The sequence below is a fragment of the Ambystoma mexicanum genome, chromosome 4q (genome assembly GCF_040938575.1).
Source record: "Ambystoma mexicanum isolate Mex_15411 chromosome 4q, UKY_AmexF1_1, whole genome shotgun sequence".
Taxonomy (NCBI): Eukaryota; Metazoa; Chordata; class Amphibia; order Caudata; family Ambystomatidae; genus Ambystoma; species Ambystoma mexicanum.
Window position 1 is genome coordinate 330195769 of NC_090928.1, and position 13091 is coordinate 330208859.

General features: G+C 44.8%; 1 protein-coding gene across 4 annotated transcripts in view; it reads left to right on the top strand.

Moving 5' to 3' along the window:
- Window positions 1-13091, top strand: part of LTBP1 (latent transforming growth factor beta binding protein 1) — a 1019134-nt gene that overhangs the window by 219420 nt on the left and 786623 nt on the right. The window lies entirely within an intron of this gene.

A 13091-nucleotide genomic window follows, 5' to 3' on the forward strand; every position in this document is an offset into this window, starting at 1 on the left:
TATGCTTGAATCACTAAGTGCAAGTGATAAGCTTGGGGCTCATTTCATTTTTACACTATCCTCACCCTAATATTACAGTGTTTGTAATCATGAACCGTGTAAACCGATTTGCGTATCCTCATGATTTGAATGTGAGGATAAAACAGCTGGGACGCTCGTCACTCCATTGGGCTCCCTTCTGCCTCTTCTTTCTTTAGGCAACGTTTCCCCTCCTCGTGCAGACTTATAGAAGAGGAGGGGCTGCGGGCAGAAGCCTTGGTATCTGCCCAGTCTCCAACTCACAGCCAAGCTCCGAGAGAGAACTGTGTACATGAGCTTTGGGATTCTAACTTGAGAAGCGCAGGCATGCTCCATATCGGAGCCAATCATTTATCTCGTGAACATTCCACCCATACATGATACATATAATGCATATACGTCTATTTCAAAGGTTGCAAAATACAGATGCTTCCGATGCTCAAACACAATGACAATTGCTGCCTGTCATAGCATCACAACATCTGGATCTTGCTGTGGGTCTGCCACTCTGGCTCCAGGCTTCCCGATACTGCTGTGAGAGCAATTCGCCTTTATGAACACCTGTATTTATGGTGCTTCATTTTGTATTAAATATGAACAGGAAAATATACTGCGTGATGCCTGTATTTTCCCTGTGCACGTCCTACACAGCGTAGTCTCCAGTGCATAAGGCCAAGATTTCCGCTTGCATCGGGACGCGCTGCCTTCTGCTTCTCCTCCCATTCGGAGTCCGTGCTGCGCCGGAGGCACACAGGTGAAGTCATGAACAGGACTCCCCGGTGGAAGGCAGCATGCTAACGTGCATTTAGATATGACATTACACTACAGTGGTTACATGTCCACATTGCTGCACGGTGGAGAGAACATTGATTATCACCTCCGCAGCTCTCTGCTGCTCCCGAGCTATAGAAATATTTAATGATAATCAAAATATAATAAAACATTGCTATTAATTGCAGAGGAAAACCATTAAAGTATGTCATTTTCTAAGACCGCATAACGCAGACTATGGGCCCCATTACGAGGTCGGCGGTAACCCGCCGGTGCTACCACCAGCCAAATAGCACATTGTGTAGAGCACTTGCTTGGACATCTGTGCAGGGCCTGCTGATGCAGGTTTGAATCCCGGCAGGGCCAAACTCAGTCTTTCATCCTTCCGAGGTGGATAAATGAGCACCACACTCCGTGGGTAATAATAAAGAGCGCTCAGATGCCTGAGGGTTCGTAGCGCTATATAAAATGCTAAAACTATTAAATGACCAGTGTTACTACGTTGCTGCCGACCTAGTAACACCGTTGGTGTGGCCCGAGATGTCAGGCGGCCGGAGCTGTAAGTTCCCATCCTCGGGAACGGGGACACAGAAGCACCGGAACTGTTGCTTCCGCGCAAACCATGCCTGCCAGGAGCTCCGCCCCTGCAGTCGTACTCGTAGTCTGGTGGTCCAGAAAGGTGGCGGTACGTTGCTGCCAGCACCCTTATTTCCAGACCGCCAGACTTGCAATGAGGCCCTATGTTTACACGTAAGTGCAAAAAGGTCCCCGCAGCGTAATTGTCATCATTTGAGCTACAATGTGAAAAAAGAAAGTAAAAGTGCAAGTTCCGTAAGTGCCGCCTGCCATTTACACACGGCAGGCGGCACTTACGAGGCATTGCAGTTACATCTGCATGTTTTTACCAGGTATAGAAATCAGGAGGACTCAGCAGGAATCCAATGCCTCACCGCAAGCATCAACATCAGGCAATTGCATCGGTAATGCCGGTGGATTTGTATGGCACAGCGGACGGGGCTGCCGGAAGTGGTCATTTCTTTCTGTGCCACTGCTCTTTCATCCAAATCAATGAAAATATTGCGCAATGTAAAAAGCATGCGTAACACGTTCATGCATGCTTTTTATGTGTTATTTGTATGTTCCCCAACAACGAAAATGCCCTCCAAGGTGTTGAGCTGAATATATAAATATTGTTCAGTTTCTAAAGTGCTCCTCAGCCTTCGGAACCTGCTAAGTAGATATTGGTTTTTAGGCAATACCCTATGGTACACATGCACACCAACCAAATCGATGGATGAGCCGATTCTCCAATCAAAGCATAGCAACCTCCCTGCCTGTGGCTGAGTTTGCAATTCTGTCATTGGCGATGGTGAGCAAAGCGCCCGCTAGCATTGCACCATTGTACCTGTGTGATCTGGCACAAATGCTTCTTGCATGGATGCTGCTGAGCAATGCATACATTGTGTGCTGTGCCGTGGAAGGTTGAGAGAGCGATTCCAAGTTGTATATGTTGGGTTCGAAAGTGGCAGTGGACGAGGGCTTACTTGGATGGTGGATACGTGGGAGTGTATCACTTCATGATCCCGTCACCAAAATCTAGCTGCGAGTAGGCTTGCTTGTACGGTGGATATGTGGGCAAGGAATCAATTCATGATCCCGTCACCTAACTCTAGCTGCGAGTAGGCTTGCTTGTACGGTGGATATGTGGGCAAGGAATCAATTCATGATCCCGTCACCTAACCCTAGCTACGAGTAGGCTTGCTTGTACGGTGGATATGTGGGCAAGGAATCAATTCATGATCCCGTCACCTAACCCTAGCTACGAGTAGGCTTGCTTGTACGGTGGATATGTGGGCAAGGAATCAATTCATGATCCCGTCACCTAACCCTAGCTACGAGTAGGCTTGCTTGTACGGTGGATACGTGGGCGGGTATCACTTCATGATTCCATCACCTAAATCTAGCTGCGAGTAGGCTTGCTTGTACGGTGGATATGTGGGCAAGGAATCAATTCATGATCCCGTCACCTAACTCTAGCTGCGAGTAGGCTTGCTTGTACGGTGGATATGTGGGCAAGGAATCAATTCATGATCCCGTCACCTAACCCTAGCTACGAGTAGGCTTGCTTGTACGGTGGATATGTGGGCAAGGAATCAATTCAGGATCCCGTCACCTAACCCTAGCTACGAGTAGGCTTGCTTGTACGGTGGATACGTGGGCGGGTATCACTTCATGATTCCATCACCTAAATCTAGCTGCGAGTAGGCTTGCTTGTACGGTGGATACGTGGGTGGGTATCACTTCATGATCCCGTCACCTAACTATAGCTACGCATACCTTCTAGCTCAATGCAACTAGGCACATGCTTATATGGGAATCCACTTTTCCTTTTACAAAAGGAAATATACGTAAAAATGACTCAAATGTCTGAAGACCTTTGTGAGTCACCACTGTGGAGCCATGTGCGCACAATGCAGAAATAATCAGTGAAAGACGAGTAATTTACACCTCTATTGACTTTTTTCGAATTGAGTACATTTTACTCATGTGCAATGCCTATAAGTGCTTCTTTCCTTTAGTGATTCAGCCCCTATCACTGTAAGTAATCCTGAGAGAATTTGGAATCCCTGGTTTGCTCTTGTATTAACCCTTTGACCATCTTCCCCTTCCCCTTAGTAGAAGGGGACTCAGACTGCCTGCCAAAAATACGATTTTTGCCACACACAGATTGCCCTGGGTCACAGTGGTGTGTCTAGACTCTTTTGAATGGAGTGGTATGAAGTACTAGCGTACACACACACACACACACACACACACACACACACACACACACACACACACACACACACACACACGATGATCATAATTTAGGATAATGGGGTGGCACCTGGGATGGCCAATCAGATTCCAGGGGTAACACGTGCCACCCTAGGCCACGCCTATCCCTGTGCCCCCTCAATTTAAGTAATATGTATACATCCTAAGGGCAAAACGGCATTGTGCCCGATTCTTAACTGTAGTTTTAGGCTTAAATCATTGTGGGACGTACATTGCTATTAGTTGAAGTAGTGCAGACAGATTCGAAAGATCCCTACATAGCTCCATTGGTGTCTCTGACTTGCGGCCACCCACATGGCTGATGGACCTTCCTGTTGGACTTCAGCCAACGGGAGTAAAATGCAACAATTGTCTCTGTTTTGCGTGCAAAGGAGCCGGAGAAGATTTTGAAGTTACTCCTGTGCCTTCCTAATTGTATCATCTTTCGGCCCCTCCGGTCTCGGAGACAGGCGTCTGGTTCTTTGACTGTGTCTGGGGAGTCGCAAAATATTGCTGTGACATTCCAGGTTTCCATGTGTTTGAGTCATCAAGCAAAGCCCTTCTTTGCATCTGCTGAACTTGTATTTTTTATTTATTTGGTCCTGAAGCATCGCTGCAAGAAATGTAGAGCATATATTGACAAGCAGGGCACAGGAGCTGGAAATTGATGGAGGAATATACAAACCAGGATGGTTGGGGAAAGGGATAAGGAAAGGTAATTGAGAGAAATTTATATGTGTGTGCTGGATTTGATAAAGCGCAAACCTTGCTGTCAAACAATGTAATGCTGGACAACAAGAGGATACACGAATAGGGAAACAGTGGACAACAACACACGTTTAAAGGGAATCTATGCAGCAGTACAGACACCTCCTTGAGGCGAGTGAGATGTTATTATACAGTTGACCCTGATGTACCATTCAGAGCACCACTGAGATGTGGCGTAGCTGTACAATTTTACCAAACTGTAACTGCGGGATCTGGACCAAATCCTAGAGGTTCCTCAGGATCTCAGTGGGAGGTTTTGTTGAGGATTCGCTCAGAAGAGGAGATTGGCAATTAGAGTGGTTTTAAAAGAAGGCTAGGAGGTGATACGGCTTAAGTCCAAGGTAGGGGATTTCAGTGCTGTGGTGCCTAGAGAGAAAAGGACCAGAATCTGGTAAGCACGGAGAGGCGCTTGGAGGTGATCGAAAAGAAGATTTCACTATGCTGACAAAACCAATTCTCTGTAGCAATTGGACGGCCCATTGGTTGTGTATAGAGAGGATATAACAACTTGGGGACAGGAAGAGCTTTCATCTATGTATATGTTATGGTATTTTATGCTATGTTAGAGGTTTTATATAAACCCTTTTCTGCACACAACATGTGAGTCACTTCAGATCTCGTGCATCATGGATCTGATGTTTGGTCAAGAGGTCAGCACTTTAAAAAAAATTAAAGTACATGGAAGGCATAACGCAATGAGCTCTACTGTCTCATGCTCTGCCCCTCCCAGATCACTCTGACCTAAGGCTTTCCTGAAAACAAAGTGATTGGACGCTATTCTGAGGGAGATGGGCAGCTTATCCCAGAATGTAGCCCAAGCTACTTTCAACCTAACCAGCAGAGGGGCATAACAATTGTCACCTGATACCAGACAAGTGTCAATTGTGACCCGAGTTTAATGAACCCCAAGGTATGCGCAAAGGGTTAATTAAACTCAGGTAGTATTTGTCAGGCCCCTCATCTGGTCACCATGCAGAAAACAACAATCCTTTCTCCGGCCTGTGGGAGCCATATAATTATATGTTAAAAAAGAGTGCTCATATATAACGAAAGGGTTTCCTTGTGTTTATCAAAACGGATTCAGCACCCCTTAGTGGCAACATCAAGACACATGTGAAATTGTTGCAGCTTCCTTCCTCCTACCTTGTGCTTAGTGCTTCCACTTTCTTCAACTCCCTCACAACTCACACCTCTATATCAAGGACTGAAAACCCAGGGGTTGGCATAATATAGCCTTATAGACCGAGGGAGGGGTCATTATCGCGAGATAAGGAACTGTCACCAACTTATGCCCCGAGGCGAAGCCGAGGGACATAAGATGGAGAAGCCTCACTATCCTTAGTCATAATTGCCCCTCCCGATGTCTATATGGCTTCAGCACACGTTGGTTGCAGCAATACATGTTTTGGAGTTTTTGTGGTGAAAAAGAAACGGTGCTTTGAGAGTAAGCAGAGTAAAAATTGACATAGTTAATAAATCAAATGTGGTTTTTATTTTGTAATATTTAAGTGACATGGTTGTCTTCATAAGTTAAGAATTTCAACTGCAACTTTCTTGAACTGTCGCAGGTTTAACATGAGCATGCATGAGGTGTCATGTAAAAGTAACGGTTCCTTTATGAGAAAGTGAAAACCTTTCCAATGTTTTCTCTTTCTCTTCCATGTATTAATACCATGTTGCAGCACAAAAGGTCCTCCCAGAGAGGAATTGTCTTCTTGAAACAGAAACTTGTCTGGAAATTGTATTGTTGTTTCTCTGCTTCTGAAAACAGAATATTCAGAATGCAGTCACTACCAGTAGTTATTGACTGCACTCTAAACATTCTGATTGGCTGAGAGGAGGTCATTTACGATTTCTAGGCGCTAATATGCATATATGCACTATACACTCAGACAAGGCTCAACTGTGGGCAACCACCTCAGTAGACATACCTGTTACGTTATATATACTGAAAAGTGTCTCCAACATCTAAGAATGGGATTCTGTTAGGCACCCCTAAATACAAGAAACAGTACAAAATGGCAATCAATAAAAAGTACACCGCCGAGATGAATGGACTACAAATCTGTGTCAGTAGATGTATTTAATTGCCACAGGCTTTGAACTGCCTTGCCATGTGGATGCATGGATGACAGCAAACAGAGTAAAACTTAACCACAACCAAACAGAAGGATGCTCTTTAATCCTACAGGTTCTAACTCCACCACAATCCCTTGGCCTGACCAGATGGGCCTTTGCCCAAATCCATCAACCATAGTAAGGAATCTTCCAACAACAATGGACAACATCCTCACTCTTGATCCACAGGTCAAGGCCATTGTCGGAAGCTGTTTTTCCCAGCTGTGCATGGTACACTGCATCCTGCCTGATTTAACATTCACCCACAGGGCCATGGCCATATATTCTCTAATATTATCCAAATTAGCCTATGCACACAGCCTCCATCATGAACGCCCGGCTTACCTAATGAGGAAGTGTAAAATAGTTCAAACTGCAGCGGCAAGACTACTTCTCAGAATTAAGCAATTTGAACATATGACGCCGGCATTATGCGCTCTCCACTGGCTACCCATCAAAAAAAGGGTTGATTTCAAAACCTTGTGCATTGCCCATTGTTCATAACAAGGAGGGGGCCCTTCCTCCTTGAGAAGTAAGTTTCAGCACTACACTCCTACCAGAACACTTAGGTCCAGCAATACTGCTCTAGTACTAGTCCCCAACTTCAACAAGAAACAGCAAGAAGGATCCTCTTTTTGAGTTCTGACCACGGAACTGTGGAAAACCGTACCCAAACCACTCTGACTAGAAGTGGACCACCTGGCTTTCAGGAAACAGCGAAAGACTTGGCTTTTCAACCAACCACTTTGAAAGAAATGAAAAATAATAGCAACCGACTAAAAACTGTGCACTAGGAACATGGGCTAGTTTACGACAGGCAATTTCCAAAACCTCTGGCACTACCATGTGTGGGAAACCAATTTGATTCATGGACTCTCTGCTGCATGACAATGGTCTGCACCTTAAACTCAGTGAAATCTACAACCAAGAGCCAGGAAGTAACAACACCCTCACTCCCTCATCCTCATCCCCCAACTAATGCCTCACTACTAAAATCTTGCATCCTTACTCCTCCCACACTCCTTGAGACGACCTCCAGTTCTAGTGCACTTAACAAATTCAGACCCTATCCATCTTCTATCAACAACCATGCTGTCAAATATTGCACTCCACAATCCGAGGGCTGCTCATATGGCTAACCTACCCGCTCGGTACCAACCACAAACAACGTGGAGATTTTGATTTTGGCCCACAGGTGACGGGTGCTTCCAACCTGCATCCACCAACACCAAAGGTTTCCTCATCTGCCATCCTGCTATCCAACTAGCACACCCTGCCCTCTTTTCTTACAGATCCATGTGCAGCAAGGCCAACATTATTGTCAGAAAGGCGCTATATAAGACCACTTTGCATTGCCTTTAAAATTGTTTGAACATGTGCACAAATATAAGCAGGTGGATCCATGAATTTCATAAAAGTGAAATTAATTCATTAAGATAATGACCTAAAATTAATGAACTTGCTAGCCATTTCAAAATTAACGGCTGGCGTTGGCACCAGGATTCTACTCCTGCCTTCAGCACATCAGCAAAATATTGTGTGATTCTGGAGAGTTCCCGTTATCTCCCCGTGACTCTAATTGCAAACATCTACAACTTGAATTGTTTAGTTTGCCACTTCTTCACAATGAATGTATCTACCCTGATGCCCCTATCCTCACCACATACTGGTTTATATAAGCGCTCTTAAATTGATCCTACCCCTGTACTGTTCTATGTGCAGCACATTCTGGTTTTGAGTCCTCTGCTACAATAAACACATTTTAGATTTTAGAAGTGCTTGCTAATGTATACACAGTTAAGGTTATGTTCCATGTTGGCTCTGTAAATTCCATATGTTCCTAAGCTGCTTCTTAGAAGCCTAAGCCTTTTAGTTTTGGCTTGGATTGGAGGTCCAGTACCATTGGAGGTGAACTATTATGTTAATAAGGCCAGAGAATTCCTGACATTCCAAAGGCATGTTTTGCTTGTCTCACTGTGTCTTTCTGCTCTTCAATTGTAAGGGGCAGGGGCATAATAAATGGAGCAAGTGTGTAAGCATGGGGTGTGCTGCCCTACAGGATTAGCTAATAGATGCTGTAGTTATTTGGATATGGAACAAGCATTAATGAGAAGTCCACTCGCCCTGTGGTTGCTGTCTGTGTGATCTGGGGGATGGTGCTGTTGGGTATTGAGTGTGTGTTGGAGTTAGGCTGTAATTGTCTTCCTAGCTTGAATAGGTGGTTGCTTGAGCTATTTTGTTATGAATGTTATTATATTAAGTTACAGCGAATTATACCAAGCTCATAGCTAACAGAGACTAATAATATTAGACACAAATCCTTCATGTCCCCCCGGGCCCCCACTACCACTTACCCCACGTTCTCCCCAGGCATACTTCTGTGCATGTCGAACTCTTGGCACTGACACTCCTGTCTGCAGGCTTGGCAAAGCCAGTGCTCTCCCTTCCTATAGGGATTGTTTCTCACAAGTGAATACGGTGAAAGCCTCCACGCTACTAGGGCCTGCTTCAGCACCTCTCTAGTCCATCGCACAACCACTCACCATCTAACTACATATAGTAACATGTTTCTAGATATTGCCATCACAATAAAACTCTGCTCTAAACTGAGCTGCACTCTCCTGGGCCCTACACTCATGGTTACCAATAACCTATCACATTTTAGAAATAGACATCCCTACTTCGGCAACCATAGCTCCTCTCACTCATCCCAATTGATTTTCCTCTCGGATTTTGTAAATTCTATTATCTAGCTTCTCTCTCTTATCAGCTCCTCCTCAACCCTCCAATTCCTTTCCACAGACTATGGTCTAGCGACACCCTGGCAGGGTCACAATATGCCATCTTTTGGACAAAGCCAGGCACCATAAAACCGCTATGGTTATGATGGGTGCAATATAAATATTGGCTACACAGGATGAGTACATTCCAGACGATCTCCTTGGCATGCCAAACACCCCTCTCCAGCTATCTCTCCATTTGGTGCTGTGCCCCATAGAATACAGTGGAGTCCCACAACAAATTCAGTTCAATTGTGCACAAATCCCTTGTACCTTTTCCTTCTCATGCTTTCCTATACATCTTCTCTATCCCTCAACATCATCCCAATTATCTACCCGACTTTGCTTCTCCCGACCATTACTACATGTTCTATCATACTTATCCTTTGCCTCTCTGACAGGCAAAGTGCTTCAACGCAATAAACTAAGGCAGGAGGTGCGATACAGATGCAATATAACCTAACATACACATGTGACTACAGCTGTGTTGACATTGACCGATTGTTGTACTCTCATGCCTCCACCCATTTCCAGCACACAACCTATTGTCACCAAACAATTGTCAGACTAGTCAGAAGTGCATAACCCCAATTATCAGAGTGATCGCAAGTCTGCTGCCTATGATGCTACTGACTATCTTGCATTTCTAAACACAAGTACTGTGAAGGCATCACAAAGCAGGCACAGACAACATATTAAAGTTTGGTCTATAAACTATTATCTCCAAAAAAGCAGGATGGAAAAAGGCCTAACCTGCCCTATGCTAAGGTGGGATTTCACTACCAAATTGAAACTAAGGATAGTCTGTGTCAGGAAGTCCAAAGCAAATATTTATCTGTGTCAAAAACATATGTTTGCCCTCACATCTAAATGTGTACAATGTGTAGGGATGTCAGCATCAAAATAAGTAGTGTTCAAATAAAAGTTCACAGCTTCTTCCAGCTCTTGGCTTGTAAGAAGGTTTCCCTTCCTAAGGTCAAAATATTTCACAATGCAGAGGTGTTCCCTTCCTCAACAGTTCAAGTCTTTCAGTTTTCCAAAACAACACAATTCCTTTGGACACTTCCCAGCTCTTCTGATTTGGTTACCTTTCACCAATTCATATATATAGTTCATTTCTGTGACTTAAGATCACACACATGTTCCTTGCTACTCAAACTCAAACTTCTTTGTGGGTGCTTTCAGTGTCTTTTTCATAGAGGTGTGCACTCGGTCTAGGCGCAGTTGTCAGACCACATGGTTTACCCATTACAGGTTACGCAACCCATACACCTTACTTGCTTCCTTTTCACCAGCACGATGCCACTGCTTCGGCTTGACAGTGGTGCTTGATACATTCACATATCACATCATCTTCATGTTGTATTATGCTTGGTTTGCCACCATGCACTTGTTGCTCTTTCTTATATTCTCCTGGCTCTTGCCAATGCTTGTTTTATCATATCATACAGTTCCTTATATTCTCATGGCTCTTGCCATTTCCTGCTCACCCATGCTTGATTTCTCAAATCACACAGTTCCTTGTATTAGGAATTTCACAAACTTACTTTCACCCAGATCAGTATTCAAAAGTGCTTATTCTCATTTTCATTTGGATCGGTATTCAAAAAAGTCTTGGTTTCATTCAAATTGCTGTGCATTGCAAGCTTTGCGTGCTCGCCTATCATCCCAGTGTGGCTCCCCTGCTTGGTTGAGTCACCTGTCGGAGCTTACAGCGCTTCAACAAGGCCTCCTGCCGCCACAAACTCTCTCTCTCTCTCTCTTGTGTGGCGCCTTGCTCAGTTTCCAGCAGCTCTCCTTGGCTTCGATCACCCAGCGATGCTTCTCCTGCTGCTCGGGCCTCCTAAGACAGCTTTGCCTGGTTACGCCGGCTTCCTTTCTGCGGTCCGCCAGCTGCTTCCAGCATCCTTTAGCTTTGCTTCCCGCTGCATACACTCTGCATCCTCCAAAGGTTCTCGAGCGCTCTGCTTGCCACACTGCCTTCCCGGAGAGGTCTGCTTTCGCCCAGCAGTCTGTAGACCTGCTTCCACAGCTGACTCCATTTTCACAGTACTTCCTGCTTTTGAAGTTCCTGCCAGGTTGATTGGTCTAAAAAGGACTAGATCGCTCACTGTTGAATCGGGAGTCCTCCTCCTCGTCCCAGTAACCAACTGATGTTTGTATGTGTGTGTATTAATAAAGTGAGAATGTGTCTCTGTAGTTGGTCTCTTCCTTGGCCTAGTACCAAACTGGTCTTTCTTAGGGAATGTTTTAGGGGAAAAATAGGGAAAGGATTGACAACACTCTATAAAGGCCTGAGGGACAGAAGACTAATTGTGAAAGGGAAATGGGGAATACCATGTCTCACCAAAGGGCACCTCATTCCCACTCCCCAAGTCTTATCCACCCAGGTGATCCTCCCTCACATATCCACCCCCAGGGTCGGAATCCAAGAGCGATGGCCTTTCCCTGGCCACCTGAGAGGATACATGGGTGAAAGAAGTGAGGACGCCCTCAGGTTCATCACAGCACACCCACAGGCTCATTTTCCATGGGTAGCATGATGCAGCAGTCCTGACCCCAGGTCTGCCAGTGCCTTGTGCAAGACTTTTCGGTGCGCCCTGAAACGTGCTTTTTTGGCACAATTAGTGACGCATCTGGAACCCCTCGGCGAGGAGTCCTGGGTCTGTCACTAATCGCGCCAACCCATCCAATAATGCCTATCAAAAACAAGTATCAGCTTCTCTATCCCTCAACATCATCCCAATTATCTACCCGACTTTGCTTCTCCCGACCATTACTACATGTTCTATCATACTTATCCTTTGCCTCTCTGACAGGCAAAGTGCTTCAACGCAATAAACTAAGGCAGGAGGTGCGATACAGATGCAATATAACCTAACATACACATGTGACTACAGCTGTGTTGACATTGACCGATTGTTGTACTCTCATGCCTCCACCCATTTCCAGCACACAACCTATTGTCACCAAACAATTGTCAGACTAGTCAGAAGTGCATAACCCCAATTATCAGAGTGATCGCAAGTCTGCTGCCTATGATGCTACTGACTATCTTGCATTTCTAAACACAAGTACTGTGAAGGCATCACAAAGCAGGCACAGACAACATATTAAAGTTTGGTCTATAAACTATTATCTCCAAAAAAGCAGGATGGAAAAAGGCCTAACCTGCCCTATGCTAAGGTGGGATTTCACTACCAAATTGAAACTAAGGATAGTCTGTGTCAGGAAGTCCAAAGCAAATATTTATCTGTGTCAAAAACATATGTTTGCCCTCACATCTAAATGTGTACAATGTGTAGGGATGTCAGCATCAAAATAAGTAGTGTTCAAATAAAAGTTCAAAGCTTCTTCCAGCTCTTGGCTTGTAAGAAGGTTTCCCTTCCTAAGGTCAAAATATTTCACAATGCAGAGGTGTTCCCTTCCTCAACAGTTCAAGTCTTTCAGTTTTCCAAAACAACACAATTCCTTTGGACACTTCCCAGCTCTTCTGATTTGGTTACCTTTCACCAATTCATATATATAGTTCATTTCTGTGACTTAAGATCACACACATGTTCCTTGCTACTCAAACTCAAACTTCTTTGTGGGTGCTTTCAGTGTCTTTTTCATAGAGGTGTGCACTCGGTCTAGGCGCAGTTGTCAGACCACATGGTTTACCCATTACAGGTTACGCAACCCATACACCTTACTTGCTTCCTTTTCACCAGCACGATGCCACTGCTTCGGCTTGACAGTGGTGCTTGATACATTCACATATCACATCATCTTCATGTTGTATTATGCTTGGTTTGCCACCATGCACTTGTTGCTCTT